Raw genomic sequence first — 21,181 nt, 5'->3', positions numbered from 1 at the left:
TTTAGTGTGCTCAAATATAAGGTAACTTATAACTGAATTTATGTACCTACCTCGATTTTTTCCATGTCACAACATCTCTCAGGTTCCTCTCCGCTTGAAATATGATTACCGAGTGTCCTATTTTGTGGAAAAAATGAAAGTCTCAAAGCTAGACGGTTAATCACATAATGTTGTTTGATCTTTGATAAGAAGGGAATATTCAGATTTACTGTGGATTTAGCGAAATTGTGGGAGGCAGTAAATGTAGTTTTGTGAAGTTTCAAAGTCACCTATTTAATCATTTACTTGAAAGTGGAAGACTGTGGTAGTAAAGACAATTTGCTGTTTCTTTTATAAATTAAAGCTCTTAAAATTGAGGCTTATAAAGTTTTGTTTAGTATATGATTACATTGCTGCCTGTAGTAAATTCTAAAAGGTGAGCCAGTTTCTTGCGATTTTGTCAACATTGTGTTTCACTGTAGTAAAAGTGGAAAACTGCAATAATAGAAAATTATATGTTCATGATTGCTAAGTGTTTGTCTCTCTTGTGTATTGAAAGTGTATATTAATAGTATAACAGGCTCTACAGTTTGTCTATTGTGCTAATGCTAGGTAACAAGTAACGGGAAGACCACTATTTATGAAAACCATAATTTCTTTATTCAAAAGATAGCGAGAAGCAACCTGTTAGTGGATTCCAATTAACTTTCATTTTAAATAGCAATGTATTTAACTGAGGGAGACTTTACCTATGTCCAATTTATGACTCTGCAGTTAATGTTAATAGTAATGTTATAAAGACCATTCAGTTTGAGCAAGCCCTGAAAGTAATAGTGTGTTTCGGTATCTGTTATAATTTTGCAAATAGTTTGTGCTGCTCTAACTGTTAGTTTCAATCTTACCGTAAACATATGTATGAGTCAGAGTTCATTGCACTCGCGTGTGATAAAGTATAGGTTGTGTTTATCCGTTAAAGTTACTAATAACTATTTTCTTGAACGAGAATGTTAATCATTCTCTTGCCTAGTTAGGCTGGCCACCGTTTTCTTTATCCGTTAAACAGTGCAGATGGGTAAAATTTTGTTTGTTACTGTTCAAATACTTACGTAATTCTGTCATTTCCGATAAGCCACCCCCGTTAGGTACAACTCGGTCAACACAACAAAATTCCTCTCAAAGGCTAACACTGCTCTGTTGCTTTATACCATAATTGTTTTAATTAGATAGTTATATTTAACGACCTGCCTCCTACTTTAAGGTTATGGTATAGCAGTAGCAGACGGTAGTGGTATATACTATTTTGTACTGGATCGAGTTAATAAGGCTTATGTGATCTATATGGATATATGTACTTCTCTGGATTTGCTCTCTTTATTCTATAGAGTTTGATAGTGTATATGCTGTGTACAATTGTATGTTTTACCCGTTTTAGTACTGGCCACTGTTGTCTGGCCTTTAACTACTGTTGTTTTGTGGGTTTGCTGGTCGGCTATTCAATCGAAGTTACACTGATGTTAGCCTACTAGAGCGGATAAGCTCGTGAAAGGATATTGGCTGGGAGTTAGATAGTTCACAGTTAAACTTTGAATTGTCACCAATAAGTGGATGCAGTCTATTGTGACTGGATTTTGAACGTCCTTCCCGTTGAAATAAAAGTACTTTTGCTAATTACCCTTGCTTATGTAAGCCATTTAACATTCAGTTCGCTGAAAGTTGTCTTTTCAAAAGCCTTTGTATTTCTGTTCTATTCCTTATGTTCATAACAAAATTTCTTAACTCTGTAAGTACGCTTCTGCGCAGTTCGACTAATCTCGCATTTCAGAAAAATTACCTTGCATGTTGATTTGTTTTAAAATACTGTTCCTTGTGCAGTTGTAATTGAATAACAACGCCTTTCACTTAAAAAGAGCCTTCAGCTGATTAGTCCTTGTGTTTTCTTTTAATCTACTTGCGAATTTGTTACATTTTTTGCTTTTTGTAGATGTACTTCGACAAAAACATTTATAAGCGTGTCACTCTCCAAATGCAATCTTGCCAAATAGTGACTGCACATACATTGCACTGCTTTCTGGTTCTGATCGCTTTCTGTTAACTATTTTATCTTTATCCTTCTTTTTTTCTACATTTCTTCAGTAAGGCTATAAATGATATCTGTTCATCTTTTGATTAAAAATTTTCTTGACTGTGTTTAAAAAACTGACAGTAAAATTTTGTGCTTTATTCTTAGGAAATAAATTTATCCCTGGAAGTTTTCACACCAATTCTCTTCACTCTACCCCTTATCACCATCGTTTCCCGTTCACTGTAGTTCACTATAGTTACGTCGCAGAACAGCACTTTCCTCCCGTACCTTTATTGCAAATGTCTGTGATCTTGGGCAAAGCGGAGCCACCTTTGTTTATGTATCTGGTGAAACGTGACGCTTTATTCTGCCATCTATACATCTCACGCTCTGTACAGCGGACTGTTTGATCACTTAACAGTAGCTTGGCGAAACTGTTGTTTTTGTGTGGTTCTTTGATACAAGAATTCGAAGATGGCAATCCTCAACAGCTGATGTTTTCCTTCTACGAACCAAACCCGGCTGTCTAGCAATAGTATGCCTTTCAGCGTACCGTTTTCACGACTTAGATATTTCATTTTGCCTCATATCAAGTTCTCTTGCTACATGTTGCTATGAATGATTCTTCTGCAGAAGAATCACTCCACGAATAGCTTCCCCCACAGTTAATTGTTTGTGTGCGCTGTCCTGACACTGTTACGCCCTTCCATTCCTATGGATTGTTGTATGCTGTGTTTAGGGGCTCTAAAATGCTGCACACTCACTTCGTTTTGAGTACAGATTACATAATGACATGGTGAGTAAGTCTAAAAGGCTAAAAATCATGTAAATGCTAGATTAGTACAGTTTTTTTTTGCCACTAGTAATCGAAGTGCTATAGTGAGCATTGTTTACTCGTGTGGACAAGTCCTCAAGCTAGTGACCTTTTTTAGTAGTATCATCCCTATCATAGTAATTTGTAAAACATTATCTAGATTATTTAGTGCATAAAATAATAAAACAAGGCCACTGAGTTCTTCTGTGGCACACCGTCTCGTTCCTGTAATTTTCTTCTTATTATTGCCTTTTGAAGAGAACCACTTGTATGAATATCAAGAACTCAGATGGAAACCCAGTTCTAAGCAAAGAAGGGAAGGCAGAAAGGTGGAAGGAGTATATAGAGGGTTTATACAAGGGCGATGTGCTTGAGGACAATATTATGGAAATGGAAGAGAATGTAGATGAAGACGAAATGGGAGATAAGATACTGCGTGAAGAGTTTGACAGAGCACTGAAAGACCTGAGTCGAAATCAGGCCCCGGGAGTAGACAACATTCCATTAGAACTACTGATGGCCTTGGGAGAGCCAGTCATGACAAAACTCTACCATCTGGTGAGCAAGATGTATGAGACAGGCGAAATACCCTCAGACTTCAAGAAGAATATAATAATTCCAATCCCAAAGAAAGCAGGTGTTGACAGATGTGAAAATTACCGAACTATCAGTTTAATAAGTCACAGCTGCAAAATACTAACGCGAATTCTTTACAGACGAATGGAAAAACTGGTAGAAGCGGACCTCGGGGAAGGTCAGTTTGGATTCCGCAGAAATGTTGGAACACGTGAGGCAATGCTAACCTTACGACTTATTTTAGAAGAAAGGTTAAAGAAAGGCAAACCTACATTTCTAGCATTTGTAGACTTAGAGAAAGCTTTTGACAATGTTAACTGGAATACTCTCTTTCAAATTCTGAAGGTGGGAGGGGTCAAATACAGGGAGCGAAAGGCTATTTACAATTTATACAGAAACCAGATGGCAGTTATAAGAGTCGAGGGGTATGAAAGGGAAGCAGTGGTTGGGAAAGGAGTGAGACAGGGCTGTAGCCTCTCCCCGATGTTATTCAATCTGTATATTGAGCAAGCAGTAAAGGAAGCAAAAGAAAAATTCGGAGTAGGTATTAAAATTCATGGAGAAGCAGTAAAAACTTTGAGGTTTGCCGATGACATTGTAATTCTGTCAGAGACAGCAAAGGACTTGGAAGAGCAGTTGAACGGAATGGACAGTGTCTTGAAAGGAGGATATAAGATGAACATCAACAAAAGCAAAACGAGGATAATGGAATGTAGTCAAATTAAATCGGGTGATGCTGAGGGAATTAGATTAGGAAATGAGACACTTAAAGTAGTAAAGGAGTTTTGCTATTTAGGGAGTAAAATAACTGATGATGGTTGAAGTAGAGAGGATATAAAATGTAGACTGGCAATGGCAAGGAAAGCGTTTCTGAAGACGAGAAATTTGTTAACGTCGAGTATAGACTTAAGTGTCAGGAAGTCGTTTCTGAAAGTATTTGTATGGAGTGTAGCCATGTATGGAAGTGAAACATGGACGATAACTAGTTTGGACAAGAAGAGAATAGAAGCTTTCGAAATGTAGTGCTACAGAAGAATGCTGAAGATTAGATGGGTAGATCACATAACTAATGAGGAGGTGTTGAATAGGATTGGGGAGAAGAGAAGCTTGTGGCACAACTTGACTAGAAGAAGGGATCGGTTGGTAGGACATGTTTTGAGGCATCAAGGGATCACAAATTTAGCATTGGAGGGCAGCGTGGAGGGTAAAAATTGTAGAGGGAGACCAAGAGATGAATACACTAAGCAGATTCAGAAGGATGTTGGTTGCAGTAGGTACTGGGAGATGAAGAAGCTTGCACAGGATAGAGTAGCATGGAGAGCTGCATCAAACCAGTCTCAGGACTGAAAACCACAACAACAATTGCCTTTTGACGGAATTTAGAAAGAATATTTCACCCTTTAACGACATGTGGGTTTTCGTGAAACTTCTTTACACATCGTGTACTAGACTGGAACTCGTATCCACACCACTGCTTTTGGTGGAAATATCCTCCTTGGGGAGAAATATTCTACTGTTAGGAATCAAGCTGCGAAGATGGTTCCGTGAACTTTGCAGTTCATACGTAGTAGTATCGATCTCGAAAGGCAACGGTCTGGCTTGGATTTTCATTTCACCAGACCGAAATTATATGTTATCTTGAAACTGTAAGCTGACGTAGTTTGCATCATTTAATAGACGGCACCTGTTTTACTTGTGTGATACACATGGATTCAGTTGTTCAGATTTCACTGTTCACACAGTACTGTCTAACCGCAATAGCTTAGTTTATCGAGTAAACGGCGATTTCTTACTACGCTCTCTCGCTCATAACACACTGTGATATGTGACGAACTCCGATTACACGCAGAAAGTGGCTGCGTCACAAGAGAGGCAGGTGTCTGTCTGTAAAGGTGTAGGAGGTCGTCTTTAGTGGGGAGGCCTTCGCTAGCGCTAATGGAGAAGGAGGGGCTGCATGGAAGGGATGGAGCAGCGGGGGGCGAGAGGATGCAGTGATCGCCGGGCTGCGGTGATAGGGCGCGCGCCATCAGGGGGCGCCGAAAGGCGGAGGGCGCAGCCAGTGATCACCGGACCAGCCGCCTGCGGCACCAGCCCCTAACGAGCGTCACATGTCGGCCCTGCTCCTCGCGCCGTGGCAGCCTGCCGAAAACACTGCCTTGTCAGGCACGGGCCCCAGAAGGGGTTGTGTGTGTAGGGGGGAGGGGGAGGTTAAGGCTCGACACTGATCAGGTGTTTGCGTGAGGTCTTGTTCACGTGTAGTGGCTTGCGGCCTGACGACATACAGAGAACGACCAGCCAGTTAAAATAACCCTTTCACGGACACCCTGTATGTGCCGTCCACAATAAACCCAACACAGTTCGTGAGTCCACAGACACAAACGGCGAACGACAGCAAGCTGAGTCGGTGAAAAGAGGGAGAGGAAAGATCCTCCATGAAGAAAAAGATAACACACGGATTTCTCAAATTTTCACTAAATTTTAATTTCCTGGAGATTATGTTAATCTTGTAACCTCCCCGTACAAATAAAAAAAATATAAAATAATGTAGTGTAGCCTTCCCGTATAAATAAAAGAATACAAAATAATGAAATTCGGATAATTAAGTTACGAAGTATGAATACTGATAAATATTAACTCATGAAAAACTGGCAAATTTTGACGTAAGCAGCGCCACGCCATTGCCCAGTGAAATCGATCTGAATTTGTCCGTAAGAAATAAACTTAAAAATTCTTACCTCCTGATGGTTCGCCGGATAACGCTGCCTATATATGTGCTCGTAAATGGCACAGCTTAGTGCAATGCTGGCCTATCTACTAATACTGGATAACATTTGTCTGAGATTTGAATTACTAGGAAAACTGACTTTACTTAGTGACACCACTACACAGCTGTTCGTCTGGTTACTAAAAAGCTCATGACTACGATCTGACCAAAATTGTGGAATATTTTAATTTAGATAAATAACTGGATCGGGACAGGCAATAACTTAAGGGGAAATTACACTTTTATAGTTGACTGCTAAAAACAATTATATTCTGAAAAATTTTTTACGCTATTCATAAAGATCTACAATCCTTTACACGGGAAAATTGAATATATTACAAATCTGCGTCAACTCGCTCTGACGAATCACAAAAGAAAAGACTGAAACGAATTCATATTAACATCTCAGACAAGTGACTTAACTACGCGCATACCAATAAATATAATAGAATTTACCTTATAGTAGATGGTTGGCTTAATTACACTCTTGATTTTTCATCAAATTAACAATTATTCATTTGTTCATCATCATCTCATTTCGTTGTATCATTTATCTCTGCCGCTGATCACAATTATTATTCAGTTCCATGTAATAAAGTTTTACAATTTGTTCTGCACTGAGACTTTAACAACTATTAACTATAAACTGTGCTGTACCAGCGATAGACTACCACTACAGTGTAGCAGCGAGCGGCTGCAACATCAGCAGAGACTGCTCTGACCTGCGACTCTATTGCAGCTCTCTTTTGACAGGGGCAAAGATATTTTATGTCTGATGCAGCGCCAATGAATTGTCGTTCTAGCAAGTGAGCAATACATCGAGATTACATTCGTTCCAGCAGGGTGGTGAACACCTTACAAGGTGACATAATAAGCATTGATATACACAAATTACGACTCAATATGCTCGAGTACTGGCCACAGACGAGTCGTTCGGCACCGACTGACCACCACATGATTCTCAACCGATGGTGCCACTTGAATGTGGCATAGAGGGGCTGTCCAGTCCGTTGTCGATTTTGCACACCTTAGAACCGTCACTTCCCACTGAAGAAGCTCCTCAATTGGCACCATGAGGCTGACTAGACTCCGTTACGGTCCTCTCCCTTCTCCCTCACCCCCTCCCCCGCCCATCCGCCACTCCAAGGAAAAGTCCCTGGTAAAACCGAGAATCGAACGCGGTACTCCACATGAGCCGGCCGGTGTGGCCGAGCGGTTCTAGGCGCTTCCGTCTAAAACCACGCGACCGCTACGGTCGCAGGCTCGAATTATGTCTCAGGCATGGATGTGTGTGCTGTCCTTAGTTAGGTTTAAGTAGTTCTAAAGTCTAGGGGACTGATGACCTCAGAAGTCAAGTCCCACAGTGCTCAAAGCTGTTTGAACCATTTTCCTCCACATGACAGTCAGCTATGCTAAGCACACAGCTATGTAGGTTAACTTGAAAAAAGTATTATGATATTAAACATTTCATATATTTCATTATTATCATTAAAATTGAAGGCAGTTGCAGGACATCTGAAGATATCGCAAGGCACATTTGGGGAGGTGGTGCGTGGTATTAAACTATGCCGCCCTCCATCTCCAACCGCAGTGGTCTCGCTTTATTAGAGTGGCATGAGCAGTCTGTTTTGCGAAGTTGTATTTGTACGCATGCAGGTCTGTGTTTATATATGTGCGCTTCTCTAGTCAGTAATTCTCAACTTCAGAATATTCTCCAAGGCCAATAATTTTAAAAAGTGACGAGGAGTGACACGTATGAGCAATGTAATTGCTTTGGCTTTCACTGACAGAGTCAGTTGACGTAAAGGTTTTCTAAATATCGTATCGCGACATAATGTAAAAAACTATGCTGGGAAAACCAATGTTTCGGCCGCAGTTACAAAGACGTTCTTCTGGGTCTACTGATGCGCTTTAGCAACACTGGGACGCTGAGTATACCGTAAGCCTATACGCCCAACCCAACCACGATCCACAGCAAAAGAACTCAATCATCCGTTCTTTGACTACCCGTGCACAGCGCCTAAGTGATAAGAGAAGAGCTTATAAGGCTGCGTAAAACGTTCGTGGCCAGAGGCTACGCTCATAAATCGATCCAAACACCCATGGTAACAAACAAACTTTTATGTCAAATATAAGCAAGTCAATGAAGTTGGCGACTTCGTTGGTAGCCAATAATTATTGTATGTATGGGAATCTCAGAAGGAACCACAGGTATTCCAGGACTTACACAACGGGCTTTCAGTAAGGAATCAAACAAATTTCTTTTTCTAGGCTAGTTTCGGTTGAAAAACATGTGTAATTTGTCGTGGGACGTCTTGGAATATTCCCGCGTCAGAACCTACAGTTTCATAATGTTCCGATAGTTGGCGGCACTATACGTAGCCTTCAAAATGACGTGTCTAACGGAGGTGCTTTCCAGCCAGAGAGCTGTCATTGAGTTCCTTTTTGGCGAAAAACAGCGCATCGTAGGTACTACGTAGACGCTTGCAGTATGTCCGTGAAGACCTAGCAGTAAACACAAGCGTGGTGACTGGTTAAGCGAGTCGTCTGCCACTATCTCAGCAAGGTCGGGCAAACCTGCTCTATCTCCCATATGCAGGCCGGCCGCACACAGCTATGACTTCTGCCGGCCGCGGTGGTCTAGCGGTTGTAGGCGCGCAGTCCGGAACCGCGCGACTGCTACGGTCGCAGGTTCGAATCCTGCCTCGAGCATGGATGTTTGTGACGTCCTTAGGTTAGTTAGGTTTAACTAGTTCTAAGTTCTAGGGGACTAATGACCTCAGCAGTTGAGTCCCATAGTGCTCAGAGCCATTTGAACCATGGATGTGTGTGATGTCCTTAGGTTAGTTAGGTTTAAGTAGTTCTAAGTTCTAGGGGACTGATGACCACAGTAGTTAAGGGGCTCCGGAACGCCCTATACTTACAATGTTAAAATAACGCTTATAAATTACATTTTTCCTCACAAAGTATTTGAGGTAGGAAGTTGAACTTTTTACAGATTATTTATTGGAATATGGGCTACAACTTAACACAGGGATTTTACAAAATTTTAGTTCAGTTATTAAAGATGATTTTTTTTTCAATTGTAATTAAAATTCACAACATTTTTTTTGCAATTTTTTATTTATATATTCAAAAATATGCAGTTTTTTGGAAAAAGGCTGTGTTAAATTCTGCAGAAGGTACTGTGTAACATTTACTGAAAGTTTGAAACAAATATGTTTGGAAGATCCTTAGAAAACATGTAATTAGTATGAGAAAATAAAAGTTTTGGGAATCAAGCGACAAAGATTGGATTAACTTTTTAGTGCATTCCAGGTCCATAGGATGGATTATCTTCATCCTCTGCAAACTCCTCCTCCAGCTTCCTCTTGTTCCTCCTCCTGTTTACTCTTGCTTGTATTTCTAGACTCTTTACAGCCCTGTCTGCAGCCCGAAGGCGTTCCTTGTCTAAAGCAAGCATCGCTCGTTGTTGTGTTCATAGATTTTGCTACCATTTTCTTCAGTTGCAGTTACTGCAACACTGTTCCAAAAGATGGTCATGTATGAACACTTATCACATTTCAGTTGTATTTCACTAGCAAGTCCTACGTGCTTTATTATGGAGAGTTCCAGACCAACTTCAATACAATGAATACATCTTACACAGTTTGAAAAAATTCCTTTGAGAACCGACATATCAAATATTTCATTCACATCCGATTTGCCCATAAAACATTCATAGTTTTCACTCATTGAACCAAGCTTCTTCTGTGAAGTAGTTTCTTTCCCACTTTGACTGCCATGGGCAGGTGTACTTGAGAGGTTAGGTTCACTCACTTGGTTATCGTCTTTATTACCCTTGGCTTCCCAACATTTCTCCTTTTCTTAAAAGCCTTCAGAGGATTTCTAATAACTTTACTTTTACTCATTATTATACTTCAACAAAACAGAGACTCAAGAAACAGAATTAATTACGAATATTTTCGAGATAACGACAGAGTAAATAAACATGAAACAATCGACAATCACACCAGCGATATATATTGAACCATCACAGGTTAGCCACAACACATACTTTATCTCACATCACTAAAATGTACCTGATGAACACGGACGTTAATAATAACACCATTTGACAGCAGTTTAACAGCGCCACAGTGGGTCACGCCCATGTAGAACACATTTCAAAAAGAATTTAAAAATAGTTGTAGTCTTCGGAATTGAATACATTATATATCTATTAAAAGGTAATAGCCTGCAGATTCAGAAAACGCAAAAAAGTAAAAATTGAACTTTTCATGATTTTGAGCCTTTCTGGAGCCCCTTAAGTCCCATAGTGCTCAGAGCCATTTGAACCATTTGAACCAGCTATGACTTCTGCGATGTTGGAACGTGCGGACACTCTCATTCGAGGTGATCGACGGGACACAAGCAGACACCTCGCTGCACAACTGGACGTCTCTGTTGGTAGTGCTGACACACTCGTCCACCGTTTGGGATACTCATAGGTGTGTGCCCTCTTGCCTCGTCACCGTCTAACACAAGACCATAATGAGCTTCCATCTGTTTGGCCCAATGAAAAATTCACTTGGTGAGGAGCAGTACGTGAATGAGCCGGCCGGTGTGGCCGTGCGGTTAAAGGCGCTTCAGTCTGGAACCGCGTGACCGCTACGGTCGCAGGTTCGAATCCTGCCTCGGGCATGGATGTGTGTGATGTCCTTAGGTTAGTTAGGTTTAATTAGTTCTAAGTTCTAGGCGACTGATGACCTCAGAAGTTAAGTCGCATAGTGCTCAGAGCCATTTGAACCAGTACGTGAATGACTGGGAGGTTACTGCAGCAAGACGTTGGCTTCGACATCGGCCAGTAGGATGGTCCCATATGGATGTACAGGCCCTTCCAGTAAGATGGGCACAAGGCCATCGCATTGGACGGATATTATGTTGAAAATAGAGATTTCGTAGTCAAAAGGGTAGTAAATAATATACTGTGTTAGAATCCTGGATAAAATCAACCTGCTTTAACAAAAAATTGTTGCATTACATACTGAACGCCCCTTATATTTTTTTAGATTTCCAGTTGGGCACTCGATGTAGCTGAAGTAACTATCGCTAGGGAGACGAGTGGTGCAGAGGAAGCAAGTTTTGTAGCATGTGGCTACCCTCACTGTGGATAGTTAGCTTTCTTTTCTGAAAAGGGGTTGTAAGTAGCACTTGCGATTTACTGATAACGGGAATGCTTCTTTTGCTAATGGCGCACAGCTTGGATCTACATCAGCGAATTATGTGGCTTTCAGAAAACGACATAGATGAATGAGTAGAGGATGTTCTGTGTGCCGTACATAGTAATGTTTACTTCCAGCACCATAGAGCCCCCTCCACAGACAGCCACACGTGTACGGGATCCTCTGAATCGCATTTTCTACAGTCAGTGTAGTAATTAATCCTACTATCAGCACATAAAACTGACAGGTTACTATGGAACAGTGTACACCCACTATTATAAACTATTAAATACACTACCGCATACACTAATAAACGTTACTATATTTTTCATACGTGAGTTTCAGATTAGTGATAAATATTCAACGAAGGATGTCTTTTAATTGTTGTAAAGATCTGAAGGCACTCAGAACTTATACGAAATCTGTTATCATTGTAAAGACCGGTGCAACAACACAGTATCATAATAATATTGATTTACGAATTTAGTTTGTGAGTACCGGCGCCCCCTCCTCCCTAGCCTTTCGAAGTACAACCTTTTTTAGTTCCCTTAGACTCCGTGCCTAATGCTACAAGGAACCTCTGTGAACCTAGGGGTTACAAAACTGCCGCCCACGAGGAAACACTGCTAAATATCTACCTGACATGCAATGAATAATTAAAGGAACAACAGTAGCAACTAAATTATGGCAGTGGGTTTTCTACTAAATGAAAATCAATGATCCAGTAACAGTAATTTATTTAAAACTACACAAGAAAAGAGTATTCCTTGAAAATAATAACCTAAAACTCTTAATCAAAAAAAGAAAAAAACTCATTCATCTGAAATTTATGGAAGAAAGACATTGGCGGCTGTGGGTAAGGAAACAGATGCAGTTATCTCTCTCACGACACAACGACATATATTCCTTCGACTTTACTTTGACTGTTAACATTAATTATTACTTGACTCCGCCATGGATTGGAAGAAGTTCTAATGCACGGTGGATACGCCAGGGATTATTAGATACACGTCTAAGCTTCGAGGGCAGCATAAACACGTATTACTGTTAACACTACCCCACGTTGCCTATCCTGAAAACTAACTGTCCTGCCCCTCATTGCTGACTAAAAATTTCACAATGCACGCAGTTCTCAGTACAAGTATCACAATGATTATTGCTACATACAACGCAATGCTGCTGTAAGTCACGCTCTTGGTTCTTTTGCGAGTAGCGTGTGCAGATGGGCTGCTACCCTAGTAAACTTTCACTAGCCATCGACACTTATGGACGAATCCCGCTGCACCGCCCAGCGCAGGACGGAAGACTTCTCCCTCGATTCAAGATAAGCTACGGCTGGCCGAAAGCTTGCTGACTCCGAATAGGAACAACTACTCTCTACAATCCAGAGTAAGGACTTCGCACCGCGGGGTCAACATGTGTCGCCGTTTGTGGTTCGCCACCTGAGCTTCGACCAATGTGCTCTTTCCGCCTCGATGACAAGTCGCGAGGCAGACCCGAGAAGCCACTCCGAACAAAAGAGCTGGTAATAACATTTAACTCCCACCAAAGTATTCCGCATACTACAGCCAATACAATACGCACCGTCGCTCACTTCTCTAGCTTTTAACGCAGGTGTCGAGTTTCTCGCCCATAAAAAGGCAAGTAAAAAACCTAACACTTAACTTTATGTGCTGTATGCTCTCACGAGACTCCGCAAAAAACGTTATGTCCCAAACTCTGTGCCACAGCATTCCTAGGCAGCATATTTCTAGCATAGGTTTCTGACTTCCCCTCGGCTGGCTCATCGCTTCTGTAGGTTCAGTTTCATTGTTTACAGCGTCACTCTGCATTTTTCAGTCCACATTTCTAAGGAAAAAGCTGCAGAGTGGCGTCAGACACAGGAGGGTGCCACAGTGCCCCAGCAGGTGGCCCGGCCAGACAACGCTCACATCCATTACCCACGCAATAAGCTCAGCAACTTGCCAAACAGGAAGCTCGTTTTAAATTCCTGTCATTCCGCTAGCTCAGGACAACAGAACTTTTGGCGGAGCTAGCCTGCTGCCTACGGTACTACATGCACTGTTGTTATAATAAATGCAGGAAGAAAGTAGGATATGAAATCAACTTGAGACCTACTAATAGCTGGTTATCTGTTTGCAAATTAACACGATATGCGAGGGAGATGTCATAAATAACGCGGGTCTGCCGAAAAATATTTTTTGAAAGTTGTTTGAAATTTGATAACCGACTTTTATGCACTTTTCAGCGCTGATTTCAAAAATGCAATTCATTCTTTTCTGTCGCGTCAGGTTTTCTCACAAAAAGGGACTATTTTTGGGTATAATAACAAAATTTAAGCAATTAAGCAATTCATCACATTTTTTTAACGTTATAAAATTTCATGTTATTTATAAATCATGTTCTGAACTACATTTCCAGTACATTTCCATTTCTCTTTAAGCTTCTTTTATTGCATTTCCGGCTGTTGACTCGTTGAGAATCATCTCTTTTTTATCATCCAGCAGTAGTCCGCCATCATGTTGACATTCCATCTTCCTTGATATCTTCTTTCCATTCTTTGATGTCTTGGTGGAATCTCTTCACTTATATCACCAATGTTTGCAGGGAAGTAGTCAAGATGTGATGCTTCGGGTCCATGAGGAACAGGGCGAATGGCTGATTGAATGTTAGGGTAAGAAATATCCTTTTTGTTTTTCAGATTGAGATCTCGTACGTTACTAGAACAAAAATAACAGTCATCACTACGATTTTTCGGTTCCCTCCAAACCATTGGTATTTCAAAATGTAAGGACTGTTTCTTACGTTGAAGCCATTGGCTCAGTTCTTCACCACACACTGATCAAACTTTGTGTAGGGCCCAAGGCTCAACTTTATACCAAAATAGGCGAAATATACTTTTTCAACCAAATCGGAAATGTTTCTTTGTTGCTTTTTAACGGTATAGTTACCACAAATGTAGCAGAAGCAATCTGGCGAGTTTATACATCTTCTTGTATCCATTGTCATTGTGCATAAAACAACTTCACAACACAAGTAAACAGTCACTACTTTAAAGCACTAGTAACAACAACACGTGAACAGCACAGAGTGAAGAGGTACTGTGAACTGAAGGACAATAGCAGAAGCTCACTGCTTGGTGATGGCGGCGGAAGGGCAGCGCGACAGACAGGCACTGACGTGAAAATACTGCTGGGTTCTCGCAATTACTCTTTATTTTACGTGTATCTAGAATAAAAATGGCTAAATAACAGTTTATGGAGATCCTAAAGACCAAAATTCAAAGTCACTAGAGTGCTGATATATCGAAAAAAACTAAAACTAGACAAGCCCATTTGTGAAATAACTGTACATGAGGTAATTTTTTCACTGTTTTTCCCGAAATTAGCGTTGAAAAGACTCTATAAAAATCACTTAATAAGTTTGAAACTATTTTTATGTCGCAGACCTGTGTAATGCACACTAACGTGTTTTACTTACACTTGTTTCAATATCTCTTTAGTGTCCTCCTACATAGCCTCCATGCTCCTCTATGACTGAACCCAAACGTTTCTGAACCTCTTTAACTTCATCCAGGACACCACTTCTCTTCATCCGTCGAACGGCTCGGGTAACAGTGATATAAATAGCTTCCAGAGAAATATAACGATGTCCACGCATAGGTTTTAACGACTGTGGTAGCAAGCCGAAATCTGATGGACTCACGCCTGGGCTGTGGGCAGGATGTGACAACACTTCCCATCCGTATTCGCGCAGTTTTTGGGCTACAAATTTGCCGATATGCGAGCGAGCATTGTAGAGGAGTATGAGTGGTCCAGTCTCGAGCACCTGATGTCGGCTCTTTCGTGCATTTTTCTGCCCAGGTTTTGCATGAAGTTGCGATCATAAGCAAAAATCATCCTTCTCACGTGTCGACCTTTCTTTTTTTTTGGGGGGGGGGGGGGGGGGAGGGGGGACGTGCAGAATCTGAAGCTACCCCCTCATTGCTTCGTGATTTCAACTCCGGTTGAAAGTCACTAAATCACGTTTCATCAGTAGGGACAATTCGAGACAACAATCTTTGACCTACAATGGCAAATCGTTCTTTGAACGAGGTTGCATTGTCCAGGAGTTTCTGCTTCGCTACAGCAGTCGAACATTGTGGGACCGATCTCGCTGAAATTTTTCTCTTTTTCAAATCATTTGTCAGAATATGAAAGCTGACCTTACAGGTCATCTGCGAACTTCTTCGAGATCATTTGCCATAAGTTTTACACTTCGTTCATTTGTTGACGTACTTGGCCTTCAGGGTCTTGGATTATCGTCTATGCTCATAAGACCACCACGAAAACGATGAACCCAGCGTGAAACTTTACTACAATCAACTGTAAACTCACCATGAACTTCGTTTAACGTACTGTGATTGCTGTCACGTTTTTGAGCGTAAAAGTTTGATCTTGACGTACGAACTCTGGTCTTCAACAGTCACAATACCAGAGACCCCTGCAGGGTCGATTTCTACCTCTCACCAACTTTATGTTACAGTACACAGCAATAACAACAAAAACATGTGCTTCTTCTTCAAGCTCACAGCTACATACGACGTAATTTTGATTGTTGTTGCATCGAACAATCCACAGTAATACCAACCTGTGAATCATTTATGACACGTCCCTCGTAAGAACAAACTCACATAAATTCCATTTCACATCAGTGAAATATCGGATTAAAAACGAGAGACTGCTCAAACGAGGCTAACACCTCTCAAACTCTCATGGATTCATGTCCACTTAACATCACGTCCAGCATTCTGAAAACAAATTTGAAATTTATCGACTAATAGATAAGCAAGTTAGTCGTTTTCATCAGATTGACAAAAGCAATATATATCAGTTTCATGTGGATGAAAAAGGATAGGCCCTTTAAATTTCAAGTAATCAAATATGGTGTACTACAGATTTGGGTCTTTCTTTTTTCTAATGTGCATTAATGCATTGCCAGAAGGCGAAAATATTGTTCAATTTCCACATGATACACGTATAGGAGCCGGCCGGTGTGACCGTGCGGTTCTAGGCGCTTCAGTCTATAACCGCGTGACCACTACGGTCGCAGGTTTGAATCCTGGCTCGGGCATGGATGTTTGTGATGTCCTTAGGTTAGTTAGGTTTAAGTAGTTCTAAGTTCTAGGGGACTGATGACCACAGTGCTCAGAGCCATTTGAACCATTTTGAAGCACATATAGGAATGAGTGTAGCTACCAGAAGACTTACTAAAATGGATTATAATGAAAGCGTAGGATTCGGCAAATCTCATATGGTAGTAAAAGCTGTCATAATAATGCGCACCAATAAATACAGGAAGTGAATAGTTATACATTTTTTGGGACTAAAGAATGATAGGATTTCTTACTAGAAAAAATAGCATCTGAGAATTAAGTGCCTTAGTTCATCTACATTACAGATGATGTTACTAGATTATTCTGCATATTACTTTTTTTCTAATGATTTATGGTATAATTGGTTCAGGATATTTAATTTACATATATAATATTAAGAGGAAACAGGATCATGTTATAGGAACATGAATTGACATTAGTTCTGGAAGATTTAAAAGAGACCTCTTCAAAGAATTAATTATTTAACTATACCGCATGCTGTGTATTCATTAATATCCCTTGTTGTTACCAATATTTCACTCCACACAAAAAATAGTGCAAAGCATGAATATGATATACACTGACTTAACATCTGATAAAACATTAGTACGAATACAGAAACATATTACATACAGGGTACTCATGTATTCAGCAACCTCCAAAGGAATGTTAAGTGTATTTTGGGTAATTCAGTGGCGCATGAGACTGAAATAAACAACTTTCCGGCGGAAAAATCCTGCTACTCAACTGAAGAAAACTTCACTAAAACTCTATAAATGAAGCATTGTTTTATGCAAGTCTCTGCATTTGTCTTCCATATGTAAGGCACTTTTTTAAATCTCAAAAGTACTGGAACCTACATCCACTTGGACCTGCTTCCTTCAGTTAAGCCTTCCTCCCACTCACTATTTTTACCCCGTATATTTCTCTCTATTACCAAATTGACGATTCACTGATGTCTCAGGATTTGTCCTGTAAACGTAACACCACTTTTTTTAAATTTGTTACATACTTTCTTTTCTCTTGAAAAAGCATTCCGCCTTCCTGCGGAACAAATGGTATTAGCATAGGGCTAACGACCCGTGCAATGTAGATGGCACTGGTTACTCCGTCATTCTATCATGCAGAAACACCAAATGCGACGCCGAGTTGGAGCCGACAGTTCCCCACACAAAGACACCTGGGGTGGGACCTGTGTGATGTACACGAGTGCAGTTCAGAACTGGCTGCTCACCAGGTCTTTGCTGTACACATGTTCGTCCATCACCCACACACACAGACATGCAGACAGAACTGAAGTCATCTCAGCGCTATTCAACTTCCAGTCGACCCTTTCACGACACTAGAGTAGCTGTGGTTAGAGGTGTGTTTGTGTACCTGCTAGATTGGCCAGATACACATGTGATCTTTGACTTGCTGCAAGCAGACTGTTCCCAATGTTCTTTGGTGACACGGCAGGTGCGACATGTGTCCAGATTTCTTCCCCGGATGATGTTCAGTCAGCCACAGCTGCTCGCACAGTGCATAGGTCATGACTTGGTCCTGCGCAATGTGGACGTCCAGAACGTTTGGCCTGCAGGTTTTTGAAACGTTCCGCAGACCACTGCCGAAAGCAGCGACATTCCGCCGATGCATTGTGCCAAACATGTTCAGTAATCTGTCGATACACCCTTCCAGCTTCCCACAGGCGAACTCGCACAAATATTATTAAACAGCACATACTCTTCGTCAAGTCATGGTTGTACCCTAGAATAAATGTTGCAAATCCTGTTCACCTCTATACTCAGCACAGTTAGTACCTGTAAAGTCGAACGTCAGAGCGCACGGACATTCCCCCTGAGCTCCCATTTGATCGCCGATGACGGTGGCAAATGAATCACTAATAGCCACTCAATATCCACATATCTCTTGCCATTAGTTATTAATCATTAGGCGCTGAACAGAAATGGGAATAAAGGAATTTGTGGCACAACTCGATTAAAAGAAGGGATCAGTTGACAGGACACATTCTGAGACTTCAAGAGGTCAGCAATTTAGTAGCTAAAACGTTCACTGCATTTTTTTTAAATTTCCAATTTCTTACGTCAATTGGTTTTTATTTGTATTTCTTGCTCTTCATGTGTGAGCTATTCTTTTATGGTACGTGGTATGCGCTACACTGTATCCCTTAAGCAGTCGCAATTTTATATTGTACTCCTTTAGATTTTTATCAGTCATTGCTCTAATGGAATATATTACGACTCAGTTATTAACATCTAGATGGGGTACTAGTAATTCTGTCTTCTTCCTGAGGTCACTGGCTTTGCTAATTAGCGCGTCTGTGGCCTAATTTTGACCGAAGGGGATGAAAGCGTACCAAATGATTTTTAGCCATAATACTGTCTGACCACTGAGAAATTAGTTCCCTTGGTTGCCTCGAGCAGGTTTTATTCGTTTGTTCCACAGCAGTACACACTTTTATATTTTTTTATCTTTTAAAATTTGTTTACTCTTGTTTATTATGACCCATCTGAATAAAGATTTTACCTAAGGCTAGATCTTTTATATGACTTTACTGTTTGTCATGTTTCTCTTTGTGATTATATCTGGAAACCAAATAGCCATCGCACACCACGCCTACATCCGCCATCTGCTGTGCGCTGCATAAACTACCAATATATTCCTTGCATATCTACATGCCCAGTACTTCGTGCACAGTAGGGAGGATAAGCAACTGTGTATCCTACATATTCATTGTGTAATGCATCTGTGTGGGCTTGATACCGTTCTTATGGATGCGCACTGCGCCACATACCTCACAAGGTAATCTGCCACCAATTTATACTGATGTGTGTATTTATTATCAGACTAAGCCAGTTATTTTCTTTTTAATACCTCTTGGCTCTTCTGGAGGTGATGTGTTATTTAGGACACCGTGCGAGGCCCCTTTAAGGTGGTTCAAATGGCTCTGAGCACTGTGCCACTTAAGATTTAAGGTCATCAGTCCCCTAGAACTTAGAACCACTTAAACCCAACTAACCTAAGGACATCACAGACATCCATGCCCGAGCTAGGATTCGAACCTGCGACCGTAGCGGTTACGCGGGTCCAGACTGAAGCGCCTAGAACCTCTCGGCCACAGCGGCCGGCTCTGGTTTTGCGATTAAGACTGTTTGTTCTTTCATAGTGTTTCTCTTCTCTCTGAAGTATGCTTTATTTTATCCCATACGCCGGCCGAAGTGGCCGTGCGGTTAAAGGCGCTGGAGTCTGGAACCGCAAGACCGCTACGGTCGCAGGTTCGAATCCTGCCTCGGGCATGGATGTTTGTGATGTCCTTAGGTTAGTTCGGTTTAACTAGTTCTAAGTTCTAGGGGACTAATGACCTCAGCAGTTGAGTCCCATAGTGCTCAGAGCCATTTGAACCATTTTTTTTATCCCATACGGAGTATGTATATTCCCTGTAGTAAAGCATGCTTCTACATCTTTGTATTTTTTCATTACAATAAAGCAAGCTTCTGTAGCTAAGTAGCCCTCCTCTAGAAATTGGTGCTTTACTGTTTTTTACGTTGTGTAAGTTTTATTTTTCAAATGTAGTATATTTTCTCAAGATATCTGTATTTTTTTGCCATTTTGTTTTACATTTTTGTATTTCATTCCTTTATCAATTAAGTTTAATGATTCGCCTGGAAAGCCGTGCACATTATCATTCCGATTCCGGAATTCGGGGAGACTTGATCAAACCCACCCATGGGATTAACGACGAGGAACGATGTGCTACGCTAGATGGATGAGATTTTAGGAGGTTTCCCGCATCCAACTACATAAATACCCCTCTGGTACATATACCTTGCCTTGGTTAGACCATTCACAAAAGTTTAGAAAGCGTTCCGCCACTTTCACATTAGACAGACAGACTGGGTACACAGATTCGGGCAAAGGAGGATTGAGCTGATGGCATGAAGGACCACCTTTGTACCACTGGCATTACCTAATCCATCAGTCAACATGGCGACCCCATGAAGATATGAGGTAAAGGCAACAGTAAAGAAGAATATCCATTAAGTTCAATATTTATGTACTTCTTTTATTTACTTACTCATTTACTTAACCTGGCTAAATTGCGGCCACTAGGCCTTCCCCTAACTCTCACCAGCCATTATACATATGGATTATATACTGTAGCGACCTGGGCCTGGATGTCAAACAAAGAGTGAGGGTGAGTGGGCCAGCGTACGCCTGGAGGCGTGTTTTGCTGCGCTATCTGTAATAATATTTATTGTTCGTGCAGATTTTACGTAGGTATAACTGTCTTCAGAGCTGCAGGCGATGGCCGGACATGGTCACACATGCCAGGAAGGAATACTGATGTCTCGTCAGCGAGCCGAGACGTTGCTACCATAGGGGCGTGATGTGTTGGCGATGGTTGTGAAGGGAGGAGGGCTGCTGCCGTCCCAGACGTACTGCTACCACCTCAGCACTCTCGAAGGCAGGCCATTGAGCAATCCGGTGGAGACTCCGACTGTGGTCCAGGATGCTGGTTGTCATGACGGATAGGCCCCAGCCACCCACAAGGGGCCGAGCATCACTGCAATAGATACTTACGAGCTGGTCAGTGGACAGTGCAGGTGTGCCTTACCTGTTCATTGCGAAGAGGCGACTTTCCTATCAT

Source organism: Schistocerca serialis, chromosome 6, assembly GCF_023864345.2.
Source record: "Schistocerca serialis cubense isolate TAMUIC-IGC-003099 chromosome 6, iqSchSeri2.2, whole genome shotgun sequence".
NCBI classification, from domain to species: domain Eukaryota; kingdom Metazoa; phylum Arthropoda; class Insecta; order Orthoptera; family Acrididae; genus Schistocerca; species Schistocerca serialis.
The sequence above is the reverse complement of the archived record's forward strand: the minus strand, read 5'-3'. Positions refer to the sequence as shown.